Here is a 26,463-nt window from a genome sequence, read left to right on the forward strand (position 1 = left end):
GGCTAGTATGCCTTCCATCTTAAAAACAACTTGGTAGGGTAAATTCGAGTGTTATAACCCTCACGTAGATGAGGCTATTAGGGTACAGGAGGTGAAAGCTAAGGTCATGCAACTAATTAGTGGCTGAGACAAATCTAGAAGTCAGATTTCCTTGTTTGCAGTTTCTCCCACTAGACCCAATTGCTTCTTCAGACCAATGCAGAAACAGCATTCTAGAAGGTATTTAGACTTCTTTCTAAAGGTGATCTGGCTCCTTCACAAATCAAAAAAAACAACAAAAAACCCAAACATCTGATTTGTAACCGGACCCTGGAGTATCATCCACTGCCTAAGTTGATGACTTCGTTACCAGCTGCTGAAACACTTCCATGCGAAGACGTGAAATTCCTGCAGGAAATGACTCTAGGCAGTTCTGAATAAGTAAGGAAATTAAATGACTAACTTCAATGTTTCCTGGTTTTTGTCTATCTTAATTAACAATTTATTTTGGTAAAGGAAAAACTGACCAACTTTCTACCACTCAACATGTAAAACTTAATATCTGTTTATAGTAAAAACATGATTCCCACGTCTGCTTTTATTTAAAGAAAAGAAAAATAAATTTTTGAAAGTTTTCAGTAACCATATTTATTAAATGGTTCCTCTTAAAAAAAACAAAACAAACCAATTACAGCATATGTGTGTGTGAAATATCAATTTCCTCCTCAGAGTCCCCAAAGGTGAAGGTGCACTTGAGAAAAATGTGTTGATTATTAACAGGGCTAATATTTTTGTGGTAATGTTATTACTGAACATCTACAATAATTAGTTAGAGTTTGGGGTCGATAGAGGAATTGCAGTCAGAATACATTATTGATTTCTGTATCAGATTAAATACAGCATGGACCTAATTGAAAATTGTTACTACTTTTGATCCATGTTTTATGTGATTCTTATTTTGCCTTCATTCATTTATTCAACAATATTTACCTAATGTCTGCTATGTGCCAGGCATTCTGCTAGGTGCTGAAAATACACGATAAATTAAGCAACGCTCTTGCTCCCATGGAGTTGAGGGAGACAGATGATTAACAAAAAGGCAGGGCAATATGTCAGGTAGCGGTAATTACTATGAAGCAAAACAGAGTGGGCTGAGAGTGAGGGAGCGAAGGGGTAGGCGGAGAGTCGGAATCAGTCCCTTTGCAGAAATTTAATGACTAAAGACTTCATAATTCATCGTGGACAAGTATCGTTGTGGCATTCTGTCCCGTCCTGGACTCTACAAATGTTTAAGATAAACTTTTTTGAGTTCAAGGATAATGGGAAGCAATTTTAAGAAAGATGATTTTTATATCTGTGTGGCTTTTCTTCCCCCTAGCTTTCTTTACTAAATAACATCTCTTAGGAATGAAGAGAATGAGGCAAAATTAAGATTCTCATCACAGGGCAAGTTAACTTTACTACCAAGCAAACATGTACGCAAACTTCTATTGCTAGTGTAGAGGTACCAACTCTATTTTTACTGAATTTAAATAAAGGCAATTGTGCTTGCTGTGACCAGCATGGCTATTAACAACCGTGGGTGGTACCTTTTGTTGAACAGTATAACATGCCAAGTACAGAACTTCATGTATGTTTTTCCTTAGTCTCACAACAGCCCTGCATGAGGTATGATTGTTCCCATCTTATAGGTAAGGAAATTGGGACTCAGACATGTTAAATATGTTCCCTGAGTTTCCAGAACTAACAATGCCAGACATAGTTGGAGTATTATGTCACCTCTGCCTTCTGAAAGGAATGACGGAGATTATCTAATCTAACCCCTTATTTTACATACGAGCCAACAGACACAGCTCTTGTGACCTGCACAAGGTCACAGAGCCAGGGAACTTGTGGCAGGGTTGGGACTAGCTCCAGTGGGAGCTCTTCCTATGACCTGTGCTGCCTCCCTATGAAAGATGTGAAAGCCAAACTCTACAACTCAGCACCTTTATAATAAATGTCCATGGATGTTTATTGGTCAACAGATCCCCACCTGGGAAAAAGGTGAATCTTGACTCCTCCCCCCATACCATACTTAAAAAAATCAATATCAGGTGGATCAGAATTCTAAATACGAAAGGCAAAACAACAAAGCTTTTAGAAGAAAACATGGGAGAATATCTTCATAACCTTGGGGTTGGCAAAGAAGGGCTTACAAGAATGAAGGTTAAAAATGGGCTAATTGGGGCTTCCCTGGTTGCACAGTGGTTAAGAATCTGTCTGCCAATGCAGGGGACATGGGTTCGAGCCCTGGTCTGGGACGATCCCACATGCTGCGAAGCAACTAAGCCCGTGTGCCACAACTACTGAGCCTGCGCTCTAGAGCTTGCGAGCCACAACTACTGAGCCCATGCACCGCATCTACTGAAGCCTGTGCACTCTAGAGCCCGTGCTCCACAGCAAGAGAAGACACCGCAATGAGAAAACTGTGCACAGCAAACAAAGAGTAGCCCCTCCTTGCCGCAACTAGAAAAAGTTTGCGCACAGCAACAAAGCCAAAAATCATAAACAAAAATAAATTTATTTTTAAAAAATGGGCAAATTGCATTACATTAAAATTAAGGAATCCTGTTCACCAAGGGGTACCATTAAGAGAGTAAAAAGGAAAGTCACAGAGTAAGAGAAGATACCTGCAATACATATACCTGACAAAGGGCTCATTGCCTCTGTGTGTGTGTGGGGTGTGTGTGTGTGTGTATGTGTGTATTCCTAAGATAATGGCCAAAAGGCAGCTAATCCAATAGATAAATGGATTAAAACATTGAACACATACTTCACAAAAGAGGATATACCACTAGCTAAATAACATATGAAAGGGTGCACAGCCTCATTAGTTATTAGGAAAATACAAATTAAATCCACAATTTTATATGATTATACATTCCCAAGAAGAATTAAAATGAAAAAATATATTAGGTTGGACTACATGAAATTGCAATTTTTGCAGGTCAGAAGTAGTCAAATATCAACAATTTCATATATTTTAATCTATGCCAAATATTGATGAGGATGTGGAACTTCAGATCTTCAGACATTAGGTGAAGTGTCAGTGGCACAACTCTTTAGAAATCTGTTTAGCAGTGTGGCAGTTAGCTATTGCTGTGTAACAAACTACACTGAAGCTTAGTGATTTAGAAAAACAATTATTTCTTGTTTCATACAAGTCTATGGGTCAAGTGAGCAGCTCTGCTGATGTGGGTTAAGCTCAGTTCACCTCACCTGGGCTTGTTCACACATCTGTGGTCAGCTGGCAGGATGGCTGGGGGCTGGCTAGCAGGATGGCCTAATCCAGGATGACTCTGCTCTCCTCCTCACATCTCTCACATCCTCCAACAGGCTAGCCTGGACATGTGACCACAAAGAAGCAAGAGAGAAAGCCAAAAAAGGTAAGCACTTTTATGAGTTGTATTTACATTGAGTCTTCTGCTGTCCCATTGGCCAAAGCAAGTCACGTGGCCAAGCCCAGCATCAGTGTGGGAGGGCAATATGATGGCATGAATACAGACAGGCATGAAAAATTTGGTCAGTATTTATTCAAGCTGGACAGACATGTAGATACCCAATGACCCAGCAATTTCTCTCTTAGGTATATACCCGACAGAAAGGGCCACATGTGTTCACAAAGAGACATATACAAAAATATTCAGAGCAGCACTATTTATAATAGCCTCAAACTGAAAACAACTCAAATATCCATCTATGTAGAGTGGATAAGCAAACTGTACTATATTCATGTGATGGAACATTATACAGCAGTGAAACGAATGAATGTGACAACATGCAGATAGATGGATAGATAGATAGATAGATAGATAGATAGATAGATAGGTAGATAGATTGATTGATTTAAAATATGTAAGCAAACAAACACTAAAACAAATCTATGGTGTTAGCAGTCAGGCTGGCAGCTGCCCTCAAAGGACTGAAGTGACAGGAAGAGGCAGGAAGGAAGGGGCTTCTGTGATACGAGTCCTGTTCTATTTCTGATCTGGGTACTAGTTGCATGGTTGTGCTCCTTTTGCAAATGTTCATTAAGATGTACACAGGTGTTGTGTATTGTGTAGTTAGTTTTCTCTGTGTGTGCTTACATTCCTGAAATTTACACAAAAATCAGAATTTTATTTGTTTTTAAATTTGTGTTCTGTTGTCCTATAGAGAAACTCAGGTAATTTTAACTCCATGTATTGCTTCCTCTGGGAAGGCAGCTGCATTTCAAAATTAACAAGAAAATTAGTTGCAGCACCACGATGGCCATCACTTAGTCCAATTCAATTCAATTCAACAGAATAAACGTTGATTGCGAAGCTCAAGCCCTGTGTCAGCACAATGGAAGCAAAAATATGAAAGAGGCCTCCTTGGTGGCTCTTCAGACCTCCGTGTGCACCTGACTCATCTGGGGAAATGGTAAGGTGTGCTGATTCCTGGGTTCCAACTCCAGAAATTCTGATTTTGTAGGTCTGGGGCAAAGCCTAGCATACAACTTTTAAAATTAAGCACCATGAGTAGAATTGATGCAACACATCTTTGGATTATATCTTTGGAAAAACTAGCAGGGACTAATTATCCAGTGGCAAAGAAATCTATGAATTAAAGAAAAACTAAAACAAGGTACAAAGTATTGATGTAATAGAGCAATTAATAATGTTATCAGATGGAAGAATTACAGCTTCTTGAAAGAAATGGGCTTGAGTTGAGTTTGACCTTGAAACTATAGGGCTTTCATAGGAAAGGTTATAGATTTGTTCAAGAAAAATATCCTGAGTGCCTACTGTGTGCCAGACACTGTTTTCAGTACCGGGGATACAGTGGTGAACAGCATAGACCCATATCTCTGCCCCACGGAGCTTATGCTGTAGTGAAGCAGAGTCTTTCCGCAGGCAAAGGGCGGCGTCCACAGGGGAGTACCAAGAAATAAACCAGGAAAGGCAGAAAGGAATGGAGCTGCAGAAGTTTTTTTGCATCTAGCAATATTTTTATATTTTAAATGAATATAGTTTCTTTCATTCCTTGGGCTTTATAACCTGCAGCTTTCCAAACTGTTTCCTCGTCAACCTCTTTACTTTGTGAATATTCAGCCACACGAGCATTTTTAGCATTTCATTTTCTAATGTCTATTTAACCTTTGAATATCTGTATTTCAGGTGATAACCCCCATCCCCATCTTTCTGACTACCTACTTCTCTAGACAATTCTTTGCTATGTGGAAGTTTGGAGGAAGCCTTTTGCTGATGTGAGTGATACTAGTTAATTAGAAGTCATCTGAAAAAGCCACGAGCTTACAGTTCATGGTAGTGAAACGTTCTTCAGGGTCATTTGCACAGATATTTCATTAATAGTAGTAACAATACACTTGATACTTTTCCAAAGTTTGATGGAAAAGAAAATAGTTCTTTATATTTAGTCTTCCATTCAGGTTTCTCTCCAAATGACAGGGAAATGTATTTCTCTCTTTTTCTCTTTTCTTTTAAAAATGTTATTGCAGTAAGAACATTCAACATCAGATATACCCTCTTATCAGGTTTTGAAGTGTACAATATTGTTATCTACAGGCACAGTGTTGTACAGCAGATCTCTAGAAATTATTTCTCTATCATGACTGACATTTTATACCTGTTGATTAGCAACTCCCCATCTCCCCTTCCCCATAGCCCCTGGTAACCATGATTCTATTCTTTGCTTCATTGAGTTTGACTATTTTAAATACTTCATCTGAGTGGAATCATGCAGTATTTGTCCTCTGTGACTGACTTATTTCACTTAACCTAGTGTTATCAAAGTTCATCCATGTTGTCACATATTCTAGGAGTTCCTTCTTTTTTAAAGCTGAGTAAAATCCCATTGTGTGTATATACCACATTTTCTTTATCTATCCACCGATGGACAGTTACATTGTTTCCACATCTTAGCTACCATGAATAGTGCTACAATGAACATGGGAAGGATAATATCTCTTTGAGATTCTGATTTCAATTCTTTGGATAAACACCCAGAAGTGGGATTGCCGGATCATATGGTAGTTTTATTTTTAATTTTTTGAGGAACCTCCATATTATTTTCCATACAGGCTACACCATTTAAAATTTCTGCCAACAGTGTTTAAGGGTTTCAGTTTCTTCAGGTCTTTGCCAATACTTGTTGTCTTTTGTTTTTGTTTGTTTGTCTTTTGCTTTTTGTCTTTGTTTTTGATAATAGCCATCCTGACAAGTGTAAGGTGATATCTCATTGTGGAGGGGTATTTCTAAGTCAATAAGGATAAGTTTTCTTAAGCAAGAAAGTAATTCCTACTTATGAATCTATTGTACTAACATTTTAACGTGTTTATAAATATGAAGTGGAAAGTCAAGAGAGTTAAAGGGACTCTGCAGTCTGTCTGACTAAAATTTGAATTGCTGCTCTGTCCTCTACTAGCTGTGTGATCTTGGGAATGTCATGTAACCTCTCGCTGGCTCAGCTTCCTTTTCTGTAAAATGGGGCTGTAAATAATCTTGTGAGGGTAACTGCTCATTTTGAAAATTGGTTAATAAAGGGAAAGAATAAAGCATTTATCTTATTTTACTTTTAGGGTATTTCAGGGTAGGCAAATAGCTGATGAGGAAAAGTTATTTTTTATATTATAGCTAACAAAGGTGGAAGAAATGACAGAATTAGCAAGTCACCATTTGTTACCCTGGTGAAATTATGGCTCCAGGCAACAATCCTCAGTGGCCACCAAACTATTAGGTAGAATGTTGATGGGAATTTTATAATTGATGGATCAGACTGACACCCCTTCAACCCACTGGTCAATCTTAGTAGGCCCCAGAGTGTGGCAAGCACCCCTGATAGGATGAAAGTACAGAACTGCACTCATTAGCATTTGGCACTGCCTGCCAAAATTTAAACCTGTTGTGAATCAGTCCCCTACCAACCAGGTTTTAAAAATGTGGAGGACAGAGGAACATGTTAAATGACACCAGGGGCTACAATTAGCCAAGTACCTAATTAAGGAAGACCTCTAGGAAAGATTACTCAGTTTCTACCACAAATAAACAGCATTAAAAGTAGACAAAAAGTGGGGGAACTCCCTTAAGGGAGCCGTCAACCATATGCAATATGTGGATATTTTTATGATTCGATTCAGACTATTCAGTCATAAAAAGACATTTTTTGAGACAACTAAGGAAAATTGAAGACTGACTGAGAACGAGATGATATTGAAGAGTTATTGGTAATCTTGTTAGGTGGGGTAATGATATTGAAGTTTAATTTTTAAAAAGTCCTCACCCATTAGAGAATTTTGAGGTGAAATAACATGCTGTCTGGAAGTTGTTTTGAAAAAACTCCAGCAAAAACTGTGTGTGTGTGTGTGTGTGTGTGTCTGTCTGTCTGTCTGTCTATCTCTATCTGTGTGTGTTGGAGGAGACAGAAAGATGAAAGAGAAGGACAGAATGCTGATAATTTTTAGAGCCGGGTGACGATAAGAGGGGATTCACCATACTATTCTATTTTGTGTGTTTGAAAATTTCCACAATAAAAAACATGTTTTTATGCCAAAGCAAACAGATATTACACATCAAATCTGTATGTAAAATTTCTGTAAAGTTTCAAAACAGAACAAAACACTTCAAACAAAGTTTCAAGCTTTCAGTGGTTTCTTCTCACGCCCCAGACAACCGGGGGTGCACAGTGGTGGCTGTCCGCCGTCATTGGCGGTGGTTGGAAGGTCTGAGAAGCCCTAAAAGCATCAATGGGAACTTTACAATCGATGGGTCAAGCTCTGAAAAGCAGGTGAACTAACGGCGTGTTTTTCAAACCACTCCTCGTGACCTTTATTGGAAAGTAAATTTAGTGGTTCCAGCACTTTAAAAAAAGAAACAGAATAGACAGAATAATTGTCTGGCTGCATTTCCCATAATGGTGCTTCTCAGTTTTTTTTTTCATTAAAATACATTTGGCATATACCATTATGTAAATTTAACGTACACAACATGTTAATTTGATACTTTTCTATATTGTAATATGAGTGCCACTGTAGTGATAATTAGCACCTGTCTCATGTTACATAATTGTCATTTCTTTTTAGTGGTTGGAATAATTGTTCTAGTCTCAGCAAGTTTGCTGATTATACGACAATATCGCCTGTACTCACCATGCTGCGGATTAGATCTCTAGGGCTTATTTACTACAGGTTGCAAGTTTGTTCCCTTAAACAACATCTGTCCTATCCTCCCACCTCCATCCCCTGGTACCACCATTTACTCTCTAGTTTTTACAAGTTTGGCTTTTTGAGATTCCACATATGAGTGAGATCATACAGTATTTGTCTTTCTCTGTCTGACTCCTCTCACTTAGCATAATGTCCTCAAGGTCCGTTCATGTTGTTGAAAATGGCAAGATGTCCTTCTGAATGTGCTTGTGAATCGGCAGGGGATCTGGTTAAAAGGCAGATTTTGACTCAGCAGGTCTGGGTAAGCCTGAGATTCTGCGTGTCTAATGAGCTCCCAGGTGACATAGATGCTGCTGGTCTGAATCATACTTTGATGAGCAAGTGCTTATAGCTCACACACGTGACCTCATTCATATTCTGCCCCCCCATCTCTCTCTCAGATTAAATTTAGGGTGTGATGAAACAAAGGATTCCCAAATCAAAGGGAAATGTATCTTCCTTCATCAATTATTTCCGTAGATCACTTGCTTCCTTATCAGCTCCAAATAAAGCCCTATTAAAAATTGTGACTGATATCCAATCAGCATGTGCAGGACAGCTGGCTGCGCCGTAACGAGGCTGAGAATAACTGTTGTTGGGGTGGTTTACGTGGGAATGAAGGTGAACCCGAACGAGAAAAGTGAGCGCCCTTGGAGCAGTGCTCGTGGGAGGCTGGAGCTCCTGGCTGTGGTGCTGTGTGTCGGATGGAAGCCTGGGCTGTGGGGTCTGGGCCACGCCAAACCCTGCGCATGAAGGTGGAAAGACATGGCCCCTGCCCTCAGGGAGCTCACAGCCTGGGGGTGGAACACACAGTCCCGCCAACGTTACAACAATGGCAGGAGTTACAGATACAAGTGGGAGGGAGGGAGGAAAGAAAGGAAACTACTTCTGCCTGGGAAGTTCAGGAAGGTGTCACTGACCATGGAGCTGAAGCTTCGAGGTTGAATAGAAGTTTGTTAGAGAGAGAAACAGGTAAGGGGCAGTCCAGGCAGCAACCTGCATGTGCTTCGCTTGGTGTGACTATGTCGCCCTTTCTTGTGTCTAATCTGCAGTTTTCTAGGCCACAACCTGAAGACAGTCGCCCTGGGGCTTGGGTAGCTCAGCCAGTGGGCATGTCCGAGGCCAATGATATCTCCCCTTTAACACCTAACACCTGCCGTCCTGGCAGCTGTCACCACACGGTGACTGACGAGCCAGCCTTCAGGACTACGTGGCATCTGCTTCCTTCCTACCTTTTCCAAAATGCCCCCGCTGCTCACAGACCTGCATCTGCGGGGAGGCCCTAAACCCGGTTATTTTCTCAGGCCCCCAGAGAACGTGGGCGGGGCCTTGCGAGCGACGAGTCCCCCATCCCTGCACTGCTCCCCTCGCGCCTCCTCCGCCAGCTCAACGTCGGCAATATGCCAATGACGGGAGGAAGCCGTGAACCCGCCACAGCCCCCGCCTTCTCTTCACCTCTAAACCCACCTCCCGCGTTTCCTCATCTCACCCTCTGGCCTCCCCCGGACCCCGGCTCCCCGCTGCGGTTGCTCCCCTTCGAGGGCGCTACTCCCACTCGGCCTCAGGGGTGCTGTGGCCTCCTCAACACCTCGGTCCGGATCAGGTCAGACCATGCTTCTTCCCCCCAGCACAACCAAGACCAGTCAGAAACCTCTAGACAAGACAGGACGAAGATCTGGGGTAAACAAACGGAAGGAATCACCTGAAACCAAATTATCTGCCCAACACTGTAGGACTTCCGCATGGACTTTTAGCTTGAGGGTGCCTCTCTGCTAGTTCTGTGTGCAGAGGGTATTTTCCTCTCTCTAGAAGTTTCCTCAGGTCCTTCTTAAACTCCTCTTAAAGTCCAGACTCAAGGAAGTGAGACCCACAGAGGTCCAGGAGCTCTCTCTCCTGCCCGCCTTCTGACCTTCAACGTCCTCCCTGCACAACCGGCTTTCCTGACACTGCAACATCCATCCCATTCCTGAGGCATGGGGAGGGCCCTGACCCATGGCCGGAAAAGGCCAAGCCCTTCCCAATACAACGTAACAAACCCAACCTCTGTAAGAGACGCGGGCATAGCAGCACAGGTGTAGTTTCGTTACAGAATCACCGTTGAAGACTACCACTGACCACTTACTCACCCGATTTACTGGTCTCCTTGGTTTTCCTTCTCCGTCTCACTGCAACATTGGACACCGCTGCTCCCGTTGACACTCTTTCGCCTCTTGGCATCTGTGATGCTGTTCTCTTCCGGTTTTCCTCTGACTCTCAGACCACATTCTGTTCTTGCCACCTGTACTTCCTCCTCTTACCCACCAGCACTGCCCATGGTTGTGTCCTTGGCTCTCTTTTCTTTATCCTTCCAGCTGCTCTCAGCCGAGTAGGTGTTCGTCCCCAGGGTACCCTAAATGATGCCGGGACGCTAGAGGCACTGACTCTTCTCTCTGCACATGCAGTTCCTCGTCCCCCTGTGGAAATCTCACCCTTCAGACACCTCAGATACCACCTTAAAACACGTATCCTTTCTCGGTCCACCTCTCTCCACTCTAATGTCGCTCCTTCTTTTAAATCCACAATGCATTTTCAACGCTTTGTTTGAACAGCTCATATGTTCCAAGGCCTTATATCCTCACAGCACATCTGTTAACTAGATATTATTATCCCCACTCTACAGTGGAGACCGGGCCTCCCTGAGACCCAGCCACCTACCCAGGGTCACATGATGTGTATGTGATGGGCCTGGGACTCTGCATACAGGGCAACCACACAGCTTAGTTGGTGCCTTCTTGGGGGCACCTGTCTGAGAGCACCTTCTGCTAGAGTTATTTTTGTAATTATTTAATTTCTGTGTATGCAAGGCCTTGAAGAGCTTTTTTATTTTTCCTTTCAGCTCCTGGCACCAAGTTTATAATTTGGAACTTTGGAGAGAGTCTCAATTTCAAATATTTTATCTCACTGTACAAATAAGGACTCTTGACCCAATTTGGGGCTTGTAAAGCATGGTCAGTGTCTACAAATGCCTTGAACATTGCAGGAAATCAATAAATATCTGTAAAGCTGAATTGAATAATGTGAATAAACAAGCCAGGCTTAGTTTCAGATTTGAGAGAGAGGGTAAATGATCCCAATACAAATATGATGCTTTATTAAAACAACAACATAAATTGCAAGTGGTCACTAATTACTAGCACCTGTATGTTTTGAAGGCCTGATGCAACACAGAAGAAGGAAGAACAGCTTTCTGCATCATTTCACTTCCAACATCAGAAAAGACAGGGAAAAGCTGACCATGGTCTAACTTCCTCTGTGTCTGTGACTTTGTTCTTACCATAAAATTATTGTTCCCATATAACTTCCCCTCTGTTTAACTCTCATCCTTTAATTTCAGGGTGAGTGTATCTGCTAACTTGTAACAAATGCTAGTTATTTTCTATTCACCGCTCTAAGATGCTCCTTTAAAACTGCTTCTTATGGGAAGTACACTTTTTCCTTCAAACTTGCTTCTTATGGGAAGTACGCCTTTTTCCAGACATTTCTAGAAATTGAAACTTAGAGGTATGAACTTATTTCTTCCCTCAATTTTACCACTGATTACCTTTTATACGCCTTCTTTCCGGACAGCATACAGACAAGCTGTGTTTTCATTAGTAGCATTTCTCAAATCACATGCTTCGATGGTGAAGGGTTAATCTCATCAGTAGAATGTGAATTCTTAGTCATTGGAGACAGGCAGGGTGTACTATCTTTATCATGACCTTTTCTCCTAGACCTTGGGCCTAGTTCATTTCAGAGTTCGGAGTTCAACTTCTGCCATTAAATCTCAACATGGAGTTGCTATCTTCAAATGCCAAAATGCAAGAGACTGTTGGTGTGGAAGGATCCTTGTCATCTATTTGTAAAAAATTGCAGGGTTTTCTTCTAACCCTTCCACTCTACTGGCCTTTTAAATTGTAGCATCCTACATTTCCCCCTTTGAAAGGAGATCAGTTTTTGTCCTAATAGACAAATGGGAGAACAGTTCTCAGAAGGTCTGACAACGCAGCAATAGATAAATTAAATCGCCCTACATGTTGTCATTCAGCAAAGCCGTTTACAGACAGAGATATTTTGAAGCCATTAAAAAATGCTATTCATCTCGAACTTGCCATCTGCCTTCAGTTTCTGGATTCGTCCATCGTGTTAGCTAAGAGATTAGTCTCAGCGGCCAATTTCCCTCTAGTTCTCCCGTGACACTGCGGGAGCCTCTTATGGGAAGAAGCAATTTATTTTAGCTGAAGGACCACATGGCTAGCTATACACAGCAATTATACAAAGCGAATGTATCAACTTCTGCCACAGGAGGCAGGAGTTCCCTTTCTGGTCATTAATAATGAACATGCTTCAGTAAGTAGGAAAATATTTACCAAATAAAATGGCCTATTATAGATGATGCCCCAGGCCACAGAGAACCCGCATGGCCATTGAGGAAAGAGTGAAGCCAACCAGAAGAAGCAGCCCGGTTACTGTGCTGGGTTGTCCTGGAAGCATCTCGGAACCGGCAGAAGGTGTGACCCGTTGGCTCTCTGCGCAGAAATGTCTAATCCGAAAAGAAGTGGCCTGGTCTTTTCTATATTGCAATTCCACTGCTTCCTTTCCTGGCAGCTGCATAATTGGGAATGCCGCGAAATCAAAAGTAGGAGGAAGGAAATTAGAGCCGGGAAGTGTCAAGTTGATCTACTGCAGCGCTGGGGGGCGGGAGTGCTGGGCAAATCCAACTTTCTCCCCGAGCCCCTGAGCCCCACTTCACCCGCCATTGAAAACTCTTGCTTCGCACACTCCTGAAGCTCTCCGGAGACTCCTGTTTGCTTAGACTGTGACTTGGCCTACATTCACTCAGTCCAAGGACTCTTTTGCAGCCGTTTTAATGAACAAAATCCCTGAAAAGGTGCTGACATTTTAATGCCTCCGATTGATACGTTACATTGAGACAACAAGCTTTGTACTGCATTCAAAGCCCTTGCAAATCCAAATGCTCCGAAGTCTTAGCCACCTCACTCGCACATGGGGTGTAATTTAAAGAGACGTGGAACACGTGCACTTAGACGCTGCTTTCAGTATTGAAGACAGCTGACCATTACCTAATTAATTTTCAACACCCTTATGAGGTAGGTGCGTATTGCCCTTGCTTCACAGATGGGTGACTTCAGGCAGTGGAATGAGAAAACCCAAAGCCTCAGGGCAGAGATTGTGCCTTTGATGAAATCTGCAAAGGGTGGAATGGTGACACGGTAATGATAAAGTAAATAAATAAATAAATAAAAAGCCATTAATAATAGTGTGATGAAACCTGTGGCTTCTCAGCTGGTTCAACATGTAACTTCGCTCTAATGCTTTACCAAACTCCATTAAAATTTGGTCTACTTGATCACAGTTTTGTGAATTGAATGCATGCACACCCCCCTTCCAATAAACCACAAAGGATGGGATGACGAGAAACAACTTGGCAACTGTACACTGTTTTTGAACTTCAAAGCACTTTAAAAACTTTCAAAATGTTATTAAGTTTTAAAAAATGTAGCCATTAAACACATATTCATTGAGAGGCAATTGCGTGCCAAATACTGAGCAGGGTGCTTACTGCCTTTCCTCCTGGACTTGCTGTACAATAGAAAATAAAAAGATGAAGGCAGTCACCATTCAGAGTGATCAATGCAAATCAGGGGTGCAGACAGTGTATCATGGGAGTGGACTCACATAAGGGGCCCCCAATCCAGTTCTGGGGAGTAGGAGAGGCTTCCCAGAGAAATCATATCAAACCATATCTAAACTGATAGCTTAAGGACCAGCAGAAGTCAAACAGGGGAGGGAATGGGACTTAGTCACGGCATATTGGGCATAGTGTCTGCTGTTTTAAAACCTTAGAGGAGATAATGAACATGGAATGTTGGTAAGACCAAGCAGCTCAGTTGGGTTAAATCAAGTATATTCTGGAAAAAGGCACCCTCTCCTCCTTCTACACCTTTAGAAGTCAGGTCTCCTTCTAAAGGAGATGGTGCAAGCAAGTGATTTGGGAAATGCTACTGTTGGAGACTTCTCTATGTGCTGTCGGGAAAGAAGGCATATTAAAACTGAGGGAAGAAATAAGTTTATACCTTTAATTTTCAATTTCTAGAAATGTCTAGAAAAAGGCATACTTCCCAGCAGAGGCAGGTTAGAGGAATGTCCTAGAGGGGTGAAGAGTTCCCTTGGAAGTCATGGGAAACTTAACTGATCATAGAGAGGAGGGGAAAAGAAAAAGGAAGAAAGGAAGGAAGGAAGGGAAGAAGGAAAGAAAGAAAAAAAAAGAATTGGCAACTCAGTTCATATGTAATGCAAATAATTAACTTGTAAGAGAATTTGAGAAAAAGATTTCTGAAAGAAGCAAATAAAAATTGACATTAACATGGATTTTCATACTTGTTCATTATTCATTACTTTAACTGTCTTTTTAGTTTATAAGGTTGTAGTTCATGGAAAAAACTTAGTTGTCATTCAACAAAAGCAAGTATTCTTTCTCTTAGTAACACACAAGCAACATCAGACACAAGGAATTGAAAGTGGCATTTTTATTTTCATTTGGGCAACTTTTGGGGAGAGATGGCAAAGTAAGATAGAACAAAATTATGATATCCTCTCATCATGAACCTAATGAAATGGGATGAACAATAAATAAATAAAACCGATGAATCATATAAGAGCAGTGCTCTGACACTGGAAAGTGTCTCGAAATAGAAGACTCAGGAAATTGATGACTGGCCCAATATAAACCTCCTCCAGAGAGATTTCTGTGGAGATGAGGCACAGACAAAATTCAGAAAAGTCTCATTAATCTTTCCCACCCCCATCCTCCTTCCATTTTGGGAGTGGGATATGCCACCGGGGGTGAAGATGAAGCATGCCTTTCCCAAGGAGTTCTTCCCTGACACCCTGGATAAATCATACCCAACACTGAAGAAGAAACCATGTCTCACTGCTTTCTTTTTCACCGACTGGAAGGAAAGCAGGGGAAATTCTGTGGAAAAATCTCCAAAAGTTAAAATTTTCCAACCACAAGTAAGGCTTTCAGCAGAACAGGAAGAGGAAAGAAACAAAACAAAAGCCACTGAAGATGGTGATGGTCCAAGGGAATGCATAGGAAGCCCTCAGGGTGGAATAAGGGCCCATCATTTCCAAATCCCTTACTTTTATTTTATTCCACTCAAGCTGAGTGCATTCACAGCTGGGGAGAGGCAGGTGGTCCAGGGGAACTTTTTTAAACTAGGGAAGATTGTCTCCAACAGAAAAAATGACTTGGTGGCACAGCTTGAATTGGGGGAATAATTCAAAATTTGAGGGCCCCTCTCTAGGGGGAACTCTTAACACAATTCCAGAGAAGAGAGCTGAACCAGAGATCAAATTCACCAACCACAATTAAACACAGTCCTAGATTTATTCCTTTTCCTTGCCTCAGTAAGAGAAAAGCAGAAAGTGGAAGACAAACTATTAGAACACAGACAGAGGTAAGAGATGGGAAAGGTGTCAGGGAAAATCCATATACAATATATACATACATATGTAATATATATATACAATACACATATGTATTATATATATACATACATATATATTCAATACATATATGTGTGTATGTATATATATATATGTAATACATGTATAATACATTTTATTTGGGCAAGTAAAAGATCTGGATAGAGCTATATCCATCAAATAAGGATAAGATAAAAAGAAATGACACCACAACTATGCAATGACTACAGCAAAAAAGGGAAGGAATTAGCACAGCTTTGAAAGGCAAATGGGGAAATCATTCTTGAGGAAGACAATAGAGGGAACAGGAATACTTTCTGTTACTAACGTTTTATACTCTCAAAGTACTGAAAGAGGACAGGAAATCTATAAAACAAGAGATCTAAGTTAGATCTGGATCTTTCTTGACTTAGAGTGAAACATTCTTTTTAACAGTTACATGGGATGTCACCTTCCCATCAATGCTTATTTATGCAGTTCCCACATTTTTTGTTATTAAAAGACAGCATGCTGACTGCATTATTTAAAGGTCTCTGCATGACAAAAGCATTATAAACAAAGATAAAGACAAGTAACAGATTTTGAGAAAACATGCAACATATATAAACTGACAAAGGAATTTTATTCAGACTATATAAAGAACTCTGACAAATCATTAAGAAAAATGTAATCCATCTAATAGGAGAATAGACAAAGGGTGTGTGAAGAGGCAGGGAAATCTAGAAGAGGAAAAGGCAACTGTCCAGTGAATAGATGAAATGATAATCAACCTCACTAATAACAAAAATGCAAATTTAAACAACGGGGTTTGCATTCTGCTTCTGGAAAATATAAAGCACTTCTAGAAGTGCTTTTCTCTAGTCCTCCTGCTAAGTACAGATAAGAACCCTGGGTATTATATATAAAATGATATAAGAAGACTCTGAAAGGTAGCGAGAAGAAGGGAGACCAGCTAGAGACCCTGGAACCCGAGAACCAACAGGGCGTTGAGTCCCCTGGGTTTTCTTTTTGCCTCATACATCCCAGACTGGGGGCTGGAGAAGTGGGCACCCAGGAAATACCAACAGGCACAGACCAAAAAAAAGCCCAAGAAGAGCCTGCTCTCTCTGGTCAGAAGCCAGGAAGGGGGGCTTCCCTGGTGGCGCAGTGGTTGAGAATCTGCCTGCCAATGCAGGGGACACGGGTTCGAGCCCTGGTCTGGGAAGATCCCACATGCCGCGGAGTGGCTGGGCCCGTGAGCCACAACTACTGAGCCTGCGCGTCTGGAGCCTGTGCTCCGCAACAAGAGAGGCCACGATAGTGAGAGGCCCGCGCACCGCAATGAAGAGTGGCCCCCGCTCGCCGCAACTAGAGGAAGCCCTCGCACAGAAACGAAGACCCAACACAGCCATAAATAAATTAATTAATTAATTTAAAAAAAAAAAAAGTAGAAGCCAGGAAGGGGGCAGCCTGGAGAGACAGAACACTTTTAGACAGTAACTGCTCTACCGCAGCTGGATTCCACAGGCAACACTGTGGCCCTGCCCTCACACCGCCAGCAAAGGCTGAGCGGGGAGCTTAAGCTTCCACTCTAGATGAGGTATAATGAGCACCCCTCTGCACCCCACAGCTCCTCTCCAAGGTTGGGTGGTGTCAGAAAAGGAAGTGAGGGGTCAGGCTTTCATCCCCACCTGGTGATGATGGGATGCCCACCTTCCCATCATTGGGACACTTGGGGATCCCGAACTTCCACCCCCAGATGAGGACTCATATCGAGAATATATAGAGAACACTCAAACCTCAACTGTAAAAAAACAATCCAACTAGAAAATGTGCAAAAGATATGAACAGACACTTCATTGAAGTGGATATACAGATGGAAAATAAGCACACATTTAACATACCTGGCTTCAGAGAAATGCAAATTAAGACCACAAAGCAATATTCCTACACACCAATTAGAAAAGCTAAAATAATTCCTAGTGACAACACCTGGTGGTGAGAATGTGGAGGAAATGGATCTGTCTGATATTGCTGGAGGGAATGTAAAATGGTACAACCACTCTGGAAATGAGTTTGGCAGTTTCTTAAAAAGCTGAACACTTACCATACGACCCAGCAATTGCACTCTGGGCATTGATCCCAGAGGAGTGAAAACTTGTGTCCACCCAGAAACCTATATGTGGTGTTAAAAGGCAGCTTTACTGGTGATAGCCCCAAACTGGAAGCAACCAAAATGTCCTATGGCAGATGAATGAGTAAACAAACTGAGGGAATCCTCATCATGGAATACCACTCAGCAATAAAAAGGAACAAATAACTGATAAAAGCAATAACTTGAATGGATCTCAAGGGCTTTATGTTGACTGAAAAAAGCCAATCTCTAAAGGTCGTATACTGCATGATTGCATTTATATCACATTTTCAAAATGACACATAACGACAGAGGTAGAGAACAGATTAGGAGTTGTCAGGGGCTAGGGCAGCAGGAGGGAAATCTTTGTGGTGATGGACTAGTTCTGTATCTTGGTTGTGGTGTTGGTTACATGAATCCATACATGTGGTAAGGGACACAGACTATACACATTTTATATCAATGTCAATTTCTAGTGCTGATACGGTACTGTACTTACATGAGATATTGGGAGATACTGGGTAAAGGGTACACAAACCTCTCTGAACTATCTTTACAACTTGCTGTGAATCTACAATTACTCCAAAAGAAAAAGGAAAGAAACCCCTATGGGGTGCAATTTTTTGATCAGATTGGAAAACACCTTAAAATTTGATAAAATTAACTTTTGATAGAGGGCTAGAGAAGGGGGACAGTCATTCTGAAGGGTAGCTGATAGCATCTATGATGGCTAAATATATGCACAATCTTCCAAGAGATTCTAGGTGTTTCCTCTAAAGAAACACCCATGTGCAAAGGAGAGAGACATACAAGGATTCACTGCAGTATTGCTTGGACGAGTGAAAAATGAGGATGGACTAAATGTCCATCAAAAGTGGAATAATAAGTAAATATGGTAAAGTCATATAACGAAACAAAGCAGTTAAAAGGAATTATTGGGGCTTCCCTGGTGGCGCAGTGGTTGAGAGTCTGCCTGCCAATGCAGGGCACGCGGGTTCGAGCCCTGGTCCAGGAAGATCCCACATGCCGCGGAGCAACTGGGCCCGTGCGCCACGGCTACTGAGCCTGCGCGTCTGGAGCCCGTGCTCCGCAACAAGAGAGGCCGTGATAGTGAGAGGCCCGCGCACCGCGATGAAGAGTGGCCCCCGCTCGCCGCAACTGGGGAAAGCCCGCGCGCAGCAACGAAGACCCAACACAGCCATAAATAAATAAAATTAAAAAAAAAAAAAAAAGAAAAAAAAAAAAGGAATTATTAAATTCATATGTAGCAGCATGATGAGATTTCAAAAACATAGTGTTGTATGAAAAAGCCAATTACAGAAGACACATAAGGGAGAATACCATTTTTAAAGCTAACACATAAAATAATACTATATATTTTCTTTAGGCAAATATATATGAATATGAAGATATTAAAAGCAAAGGTAGGGCTTCCCTGGTGGCGCAGTGGTTAAGAATCTGCCTGCCAATGCAGGGGACACTGGTTCGAGCCCTGGTCAGGGAAGATGCCACATGCCATGGAGCAACTAAGCCTGTGCGCCACAACTACTGAGCCCACGTGCCACAACTACTGAAGCCCGCACGCCTAGAGCCCATGCTCCACAACAAGAGAAAACACCGCAACGAGAAGCCCCGCGCACTGCAACGAAGAGTAGCCCCAGCTCGCCACAACTAGAGAAAGCCCGTGCGCAGCAACAGAAACCCAATACAGCCAAAAATAAATAAATTAAATAAATGAATTTTTTAAAAAAGGCAAAGGTATAAAATACTTTACACAGAGTCCTAATCATGCTCACATCTGGTAAGAAGAGGGGAACGTAAGGAGAATATACTCATCAAGAATCACTAGGGTGATTAAAATGAATATGACCTGCAGTCATTTCTTATACAGTTTGTTTTATTCTTTCATTGTACAAGTAATTCACCCCCAAACAGTGACTACTAACATCTTGATTTCTTTTTTTACTTTTTTCCTGTGCATATTTTAACCTAGTTGTGATACTGTATGCGTGTGTGTTTGTGTGTGTGTATAATTTTGAATGCAGAGCTTTTAGAAACCCAGCAGAAGCACTGTTCCCTGGTAGAAACACTGCAAAGTTTATGCAAAAACAATACCTACCATTTATTGAGCACCAAATGATTTGCCAAGTCAGTGCCCTATGTGTATCACACACATTATTCCTAAATCTCACCCCAATCCTATAAATTTTTATTCTCTCCATTTCCTATGGCTAAACGGACAATAAATCTGAGGCTACAAGAGGTTAAGCCATATGCCCGAGGTCACAAATGTGGCCAAAGAGTCTGGACTCATACCAGCTGAGGTGTCTCTATAGCTCATGCTACTATGCAGAGTCTAGCAGTCTTCATCCTATGGGGTTAGTTTGACAAACATTAAAGCTGGAACATTTCCACAAAGCCAACTGCGGAAATTCCCATGATTCCCTGCCAATATGAGAGACGGACCAAGGAAGTAAACAGCAGGGCTGCCTTTCCTCAGAAGGGAAAGGGGGAATATTACAGCAAAATTTTCCCTCAATTAGCCAAAGCTTGGTAAATATCATTCTTCCAAAGCTCCCGTTACGCCACTGCTTAACTCAGGAGAGAGTTGAAGGAAGTAATAGACGACTCCTGACAACAGCCAACATCCAAGAGAGAATATGAATAGCCTCCACTGATAGACAGCCCTCAGAGATGTTAGATGGATAGTCTTGTATTGCCTTTCAGGTCCTTGGTCTAACAACAAGAGCAACAGCTAATACTTCCATAGTACTTACATGCATAAATGTGCCAAGTAGTATTCGAAGCACTGTTATATATAAACTCATTTAATTCTCCATGGTGCCAACTTACACATAATAGTAAAAGGGATAGAATAAGGCAATAACATCATGTGTAGTATAGTACTGTCAGAAGCAAGAACTTGATCTCCAAATACCAGCATAATTTTTAAAAAATTGGCCAAGTTCTCTTATTAGCACACAGGCTCCACCCAAAGCCCTACACAGCTGACGGTCATCCACAGACCTGAAGGGGAGAAATGATGACACCAGGTTTCTGATGTGTGGCTGCAGTGACATTACCTCTGCCTGTGCAGAGAGAGGGGTGTGCTAAGTCTCCATCTGTGCAGGCCAAGTGGCGGCCATGATATTAATATTTATTGCCCCAATTAGCATTTGCAGCCTGGATGGCAATTCTGAATGATCTTTAACTGGGACACAGATAAATCGCTGATCTCAAGGCAGGGGTCAGTCCTGTAGTCCACGTGATGAGCTGGGCGGGGGGTTACTCCCAGTCTAATGCTGCACGTCTTATCTATTGTATTTATGATTTAATTCTACACAAGTGCTGACTATTAGCAATATGCTCCCTGCCCTGAAGAAATAATTATGCAAAAAGAGAAAGAAGGAGCAAGCAAAAGTACTCTTTGAGCCTCACCTGCCTTCTTGGAGGAAATAGAAATGTATTTTCTCTCCCTTGAGGATGATCTTCTGAGAAATAAAAACGCTTATTTCCAAATTGTAATTGACTATTATTAGCTCCACATATCCTTTGGAGATGTTAACTATCATGTGTTTTCTCTACTTAAGAAATGAGAGGATTAGTGATTTGCCCTCTCTTGCACAATTAAAAGTCAGTTCTAGGAGGTCTTTGACCCCAAGACCAGATGGTTCAGTTAAAGTTAAGTGAAGGGTTGAGCAATGATCTAGCTTACTTGAGTGGTATATAGAGAGCAAGTACAGGTCACAGGGACCAGAATTCCACCAGGACCAGAATTTCTTTGGAATCTCAGTCTGTGGATATCTCCCCCAAATGCTCCAGAGCAGTGATTCACACTCCAGAAGGGCATGCCCCCCACAGAAAGCATATCAGAATTTCAGGGAAGGGGGAAAGTTTGAAAACGCAAGTCGATTTCATAATGCCATTTTATATATGAAAAAGAAAAGAAGATGCCTCTTGATTTCCTGCATGAAGATAAGTAATCGAAATCAAAGTCTCTTTGAGGAGAGCAGGACATCTTGGTTTTCAAAACAGGGCTGTTGGTTTAGAAATACTGCTCTAATGTTTAAACTTTCAAGTCTAGATTGACGATGTTGTGTAGGAAGCTCAGAGATTAGGCATGCAGGCTTTGGAGCCAGACTGTCTGGGTTCAAATCCTGGTTCTACTGTCTGTGTGACATTGGCAAGTTGCCTTACACTTTCTAAACCTTCATTTCCTCACTTGTAAAGTGAAGATGTAGTAATAAGACCTCATTATAAGGTGTCTTGGGAATTAAATGGTATGATACATGCGAAGTATGCAGCAGTGTTAGACACAGGAAACAGTCAATGATTGTAACTATTATTACTAGGCATCATTTTTTGATTTCCCGTTTTTCTCTGGTCCTATTAAATCTTTTGAGGAACTTCAAGTTTTTGTCAAATGTTCAGGACTGTTCCAAACGCATTTTCTCTAGTTTTAAGAATTAAATAGGGATAGTGAAGTTCATCAGACATAGTTCTAGTGATACAATAATGTACTGTGTGTTTTGTGCACCTCTCCCTATTTATAATGAATAAACTTTTGAAACAAAGAAAAATGTTCTGCTCACCCACCGTGGAGCAGACACTGCTGGTTGCTGACCCAAGATCTATTTTCCGATGCCTACACCCTTCTTAATGGGACCCCTGGCCATCTCCTGTTGCCACATACTTCAGGGGAAATGAAATCTCATCCCCAGCTATAGGGGATGGATCCTGGGTAGTTTAAGGCAACCATGGTGATGTGAGAGAAAAACACGAGTCTCTTTGTTAACTGTAAGCCCAGACTCCTTTTGTTCATGGAAAGATGCATGTACCACAGCAAACACCACACAGATCCAAATGAAAGCCACTTCTTTTTAATTTCTATACCTTTCCTTCCTCTACTCCCACCCCCAAATTATTCTTTTTTCTCTCTGTTTCTCTGTTCCATTTGAATAAACACATAATTGTTTTCCATGAGGCAAAAATAAAATAAAATAAAATACACAGACATGCAGCATGCTGAGAAATCATTGGGGAGCTTCTACTTTCTTTACTCCTAAGAAAGACACATAAGAAAGGATGCCTTTTCTTCCCCTTGTCATTGTCTTGTTCATATTTGACACCTGGAACTGCCGTTGCCACCTTAAAACCATGAGGACAGCCCATAGGAGAGCAAAGCTGATAGATTGAAGGGGACATAGTGGAAGGATGTTAAGAACCTGGGTCCTTGATTCCATGCTGAGCTGCTGATTGTACCAATATGAAGCCCTTACTGCCACTGGATTTATGAGAATTAATAGATTTCCTACTGTTTAACCGAGGTTGAGCTGGTGTTTTCTATTATTTATAGCCAAAAGTATACTAATACACGGCACATAAAATCCACATTAGAATGTCTTAATATAAACTAGAAGAAGTCAGAAGTGTCTCTCTTATGGTCCTAAACACCCTTGATTTCCCTCAATAACCCCTTTCATTCCCATCACCTCTAAAGTAATCCTACCCTACTCAAAATAGGTCTGAATCCAAACACTTCTCCCCGTCTCTGCTGCTGTCACTCTAATCCAAGCCCCCATCATTGCTTTCCTGTTCGACAGCAGTAGCCTCACAGCTGAATCACCTGCGTTCATGCTCGCCCCACTTCTGCAATCGATTCTTTTTCAAAGTGAGATAAAATTCACATGACATAAAATTCACCGTTTTAACCATTTTAAGGTATACAATTCAGTGGTTTTTAGTATATTACCAGTTGTGCAATCACCACTATCTACTTCTAGAACATTATCATCAACCCCAAAACAAACCCCATACCCATTACACAGTCACTCCCCATCTCCTTTGCTCCCCAGCCCCTGGCAGCCGCTCATACCATCTATTCTTAGCATCTATTCCACAGCAGCTGGAGCGATATTTTCCGAAGATAAATCAGATCAGGCCACTTCCCTGCTTAAAGCCTTTCAATGGCCTTGAATAACATTTAAATTCCTTAGTTTAACCTGGAAGACCATTCATGACTTGTCAACCTCTCCAATTTCATCTTGCAATATTCTCCCACTTGCTTGCCAGGTTCTGGCCACACACGCCTTCTCGTGTTCCTTGAACATACTAGCTCATTCCTACCTCACTGTTCCCTGTTCAGATGCTCTTCACTACTTTGCAGGTGGCTGCCGTCTCATCCTTCAAGTGGCATCTCAATGTCACCTCCCCGGGGAGTCTTCCCTAAGTAGTGCTCCCTAAACCCACTGCTCTTTGGCGTCACTCCTTTTAATTTTCCTTAAAACTTTCATCACTCTCTGAAATTATGATGTTCATATTCATTTCTTAAAATTAACAGAAGTCCATAGTTTATTCCAATTTCCTTAGTTTTTGCCCAATGTCCTTTTCTCTTCCAGGATCCCATCCAGGATTCCACATTACACTTAGCTGCCCTGTGTCCTTCTGCTTCTTTTGGCCGTCACAGTTTCTCAAACTTTGTTTTTGATGACCTTGACTGTGTTGAGGAGTACTGGTCAAGCATTTTGTAGGATGCCCCTTTATTGGAATTTGTCTGATGTTTTTCTCATGATTAGACTGGGGCTATGGCTTTTGGGGATACAGCACAGAGATAAAGTGCCATTTTACTCATATCATATTCATTTTTTATTAGTTGGTCACCTGCCTCTTCCACTGTTAGAATGTTAAGCTCCATGAACTGTTCTGCTCACAGCTTTATTCCTAGAACCTAGAACAGCATCTAGCACGTAGTAAGCCTCTTTAATTACCAGTTGATTGAATTAATGAATAAACAAGAAAAAAATGACCAATGTACTGCCTTTACACATGCATTTCACTGTTTCACACGTGAAATGAAATACGGGTAAAGAAGATTCTTTGAGCATATGTCAAAGGCACTAAAACTCTTTCAAATAATCTGGCATATCCATGAGATAAATCTAAACCCTCATGTGAATAAATAACTAACCCAAGGTCAATGACGCATTCAAAATCATTAATGAAAATTGATTTTCCTTCTCTGTAGGGTTGCTTCTCTCTGCAGCACCACAATCCCTTCTGCAGAGTCAGCCACGATTCATGTGTTTTCATTCATTTCTACCCAGAGTCTTCTTTTTCCTGAATGATGCTAGCCTTTATGAATTTTTTAAAAAAAGATTTGGCTTGGTTGACCCATACATGAAAAGGGGATGGGTGATTTCATGTAGGTAAGTTTTGGAAGGCAGTAATTCTCCTCAGAACAATGAGCTAAAACATGATGGGAAGCTTGGCTTGCCCTGGAGAGAACGCAGGGAGAGGATGACGGAGCCCAGGCAGCTGAATCAAGGGCTTTGCCAACTGACTTCATGGATGTACGGGAGCAGGAGGCGTCTGTCGGCAGCCAGCTAAATGCCTTTCCAGGAACATGGTGGAAACTGATTAAATATATATGCAATCACATGAATTGATAGGGGGAACCTGGGGGACGTCTCAGCCATTAGAACACCAAACACCAATGGGGTCTCCCTGGTGGTCATGAAGGAAGTTCACTTTCTGGCACAAGCTCTCAGAGGATGAAATCCCTGAAAGGAAGAACTATTTGTATTCCACTCAGATTTCATTTAACCTTTTCTTTTGGAAGCCCCAGTAAGCAAAGGCACATTTGTCAAGGCTTCAAGATGAATGAGGAAAGCTTTTGTGCATTAAACTTGCAGATATTCAGAAGGACTTACTGGAAAGGTAGCCCTGGGCTGGGAGTAGGAAGACATTCACTGTAACTGGCCAGGCAGTGGGGGTCTTGGCTATCATCACCTCCAATGTGCCAATTTCCTAACTGTGCATAATCCCCCAATCAATTGATTTAATCATGAATTTCCCTAGGTAATTAACTGTGTTGAGTATCTCTGGTTAGTATATTCATTTTTCCTAAATATCCCTCAGAGTATGTGTGACTTATAGATCAAACACCACAAGTTATAGAAGAAGTTTAACTTACATATCTCATTTAACTAATACTATTATGACATAGTTTGTGTCTCCTTGAGTTTAAGATGCCATCGATGGTAGCACTATGGATTTAATATACAGCATTTTGGGGAGAAAGAAAACAATCATAAGAAGACAAATTCTGATTTCAGAAATGTTAATACATGGGGAAATTTACAATATGGAGCTGAAATTTGGGATGTCAAAAACAAAGTGAGTGTTTCTAGACACTGAGAATTCCTGGTGACCTCAGTCTGCAAAGCCTATTCATCTCCCTGGTAACCATGACACTTCTTGGGTGCTGGGGTCAATGTTTAGTGTTCCAGATTTCCCAGGACTCCTCAATCAGAGCTGGTCTTGGAGGCGGCCTAGAAGACCATCTTGGTGCCACCTCCCCCCCGATCCCTCTGCCTGCTCAGGCTGGACAGTAGGGTAGTAGCCCTCTCCGTTCCTACACCCTCCTCCAGAGGCACAAGAAGTCAACCCTGCTGCCGCTGCTGGCCACCTTTCTGTTTCTCACTATCCGGTTTCTCGTCCCGACGAGCATCGGTCCCCACCCTCTGTGAGTTCTCTAAGGTCCCTTCTGCCTGATCATTCACTCTTCAGTTTCCACCATTCTCCACATTACATCCTGTATGATAATCCTCATACA

General features: G+C 41.7%; 1 long non-coding RNA gene across 2 annotated transcripts in view; it reads right to left on the reverse strand.

The window, feature by feature from the left end:
• Positions 1 to 3,159: 3,159 nt before the first annotated feature.
• LOC132347470 (uncharacterized) overlaps positions 3,160 to 26,463 on the reverse strand; it is a 317,923-nt gene continuing 294,619 nt past the window's right edge. For both annotated transcript variants that reach the window (XR_009497201.1, XR_009497202.1), the window contains exon 7: positions 3,160 to 3,363. This is a non-coding gene — a long non-coding RNA (uncharacterized LOC132347470). The remainder of the gene's footprint in view (positions 3,364 to 26,463) is intronic.

Source organism: Balaenoptera ricei, chromosome 14 (assembly GCF_028023285.1).
Source record: "Balaenoptera ricei isolate mBalRic1 chromosome 14, mBalRic1.hap2, whole genome shotgun sequence".
NCBI lineage: Eukaryota > Metazoa > Chordata > Mammalia > Artiodactyla > Balaenopteridae > Balaenoptera > Balaenoptera ricei.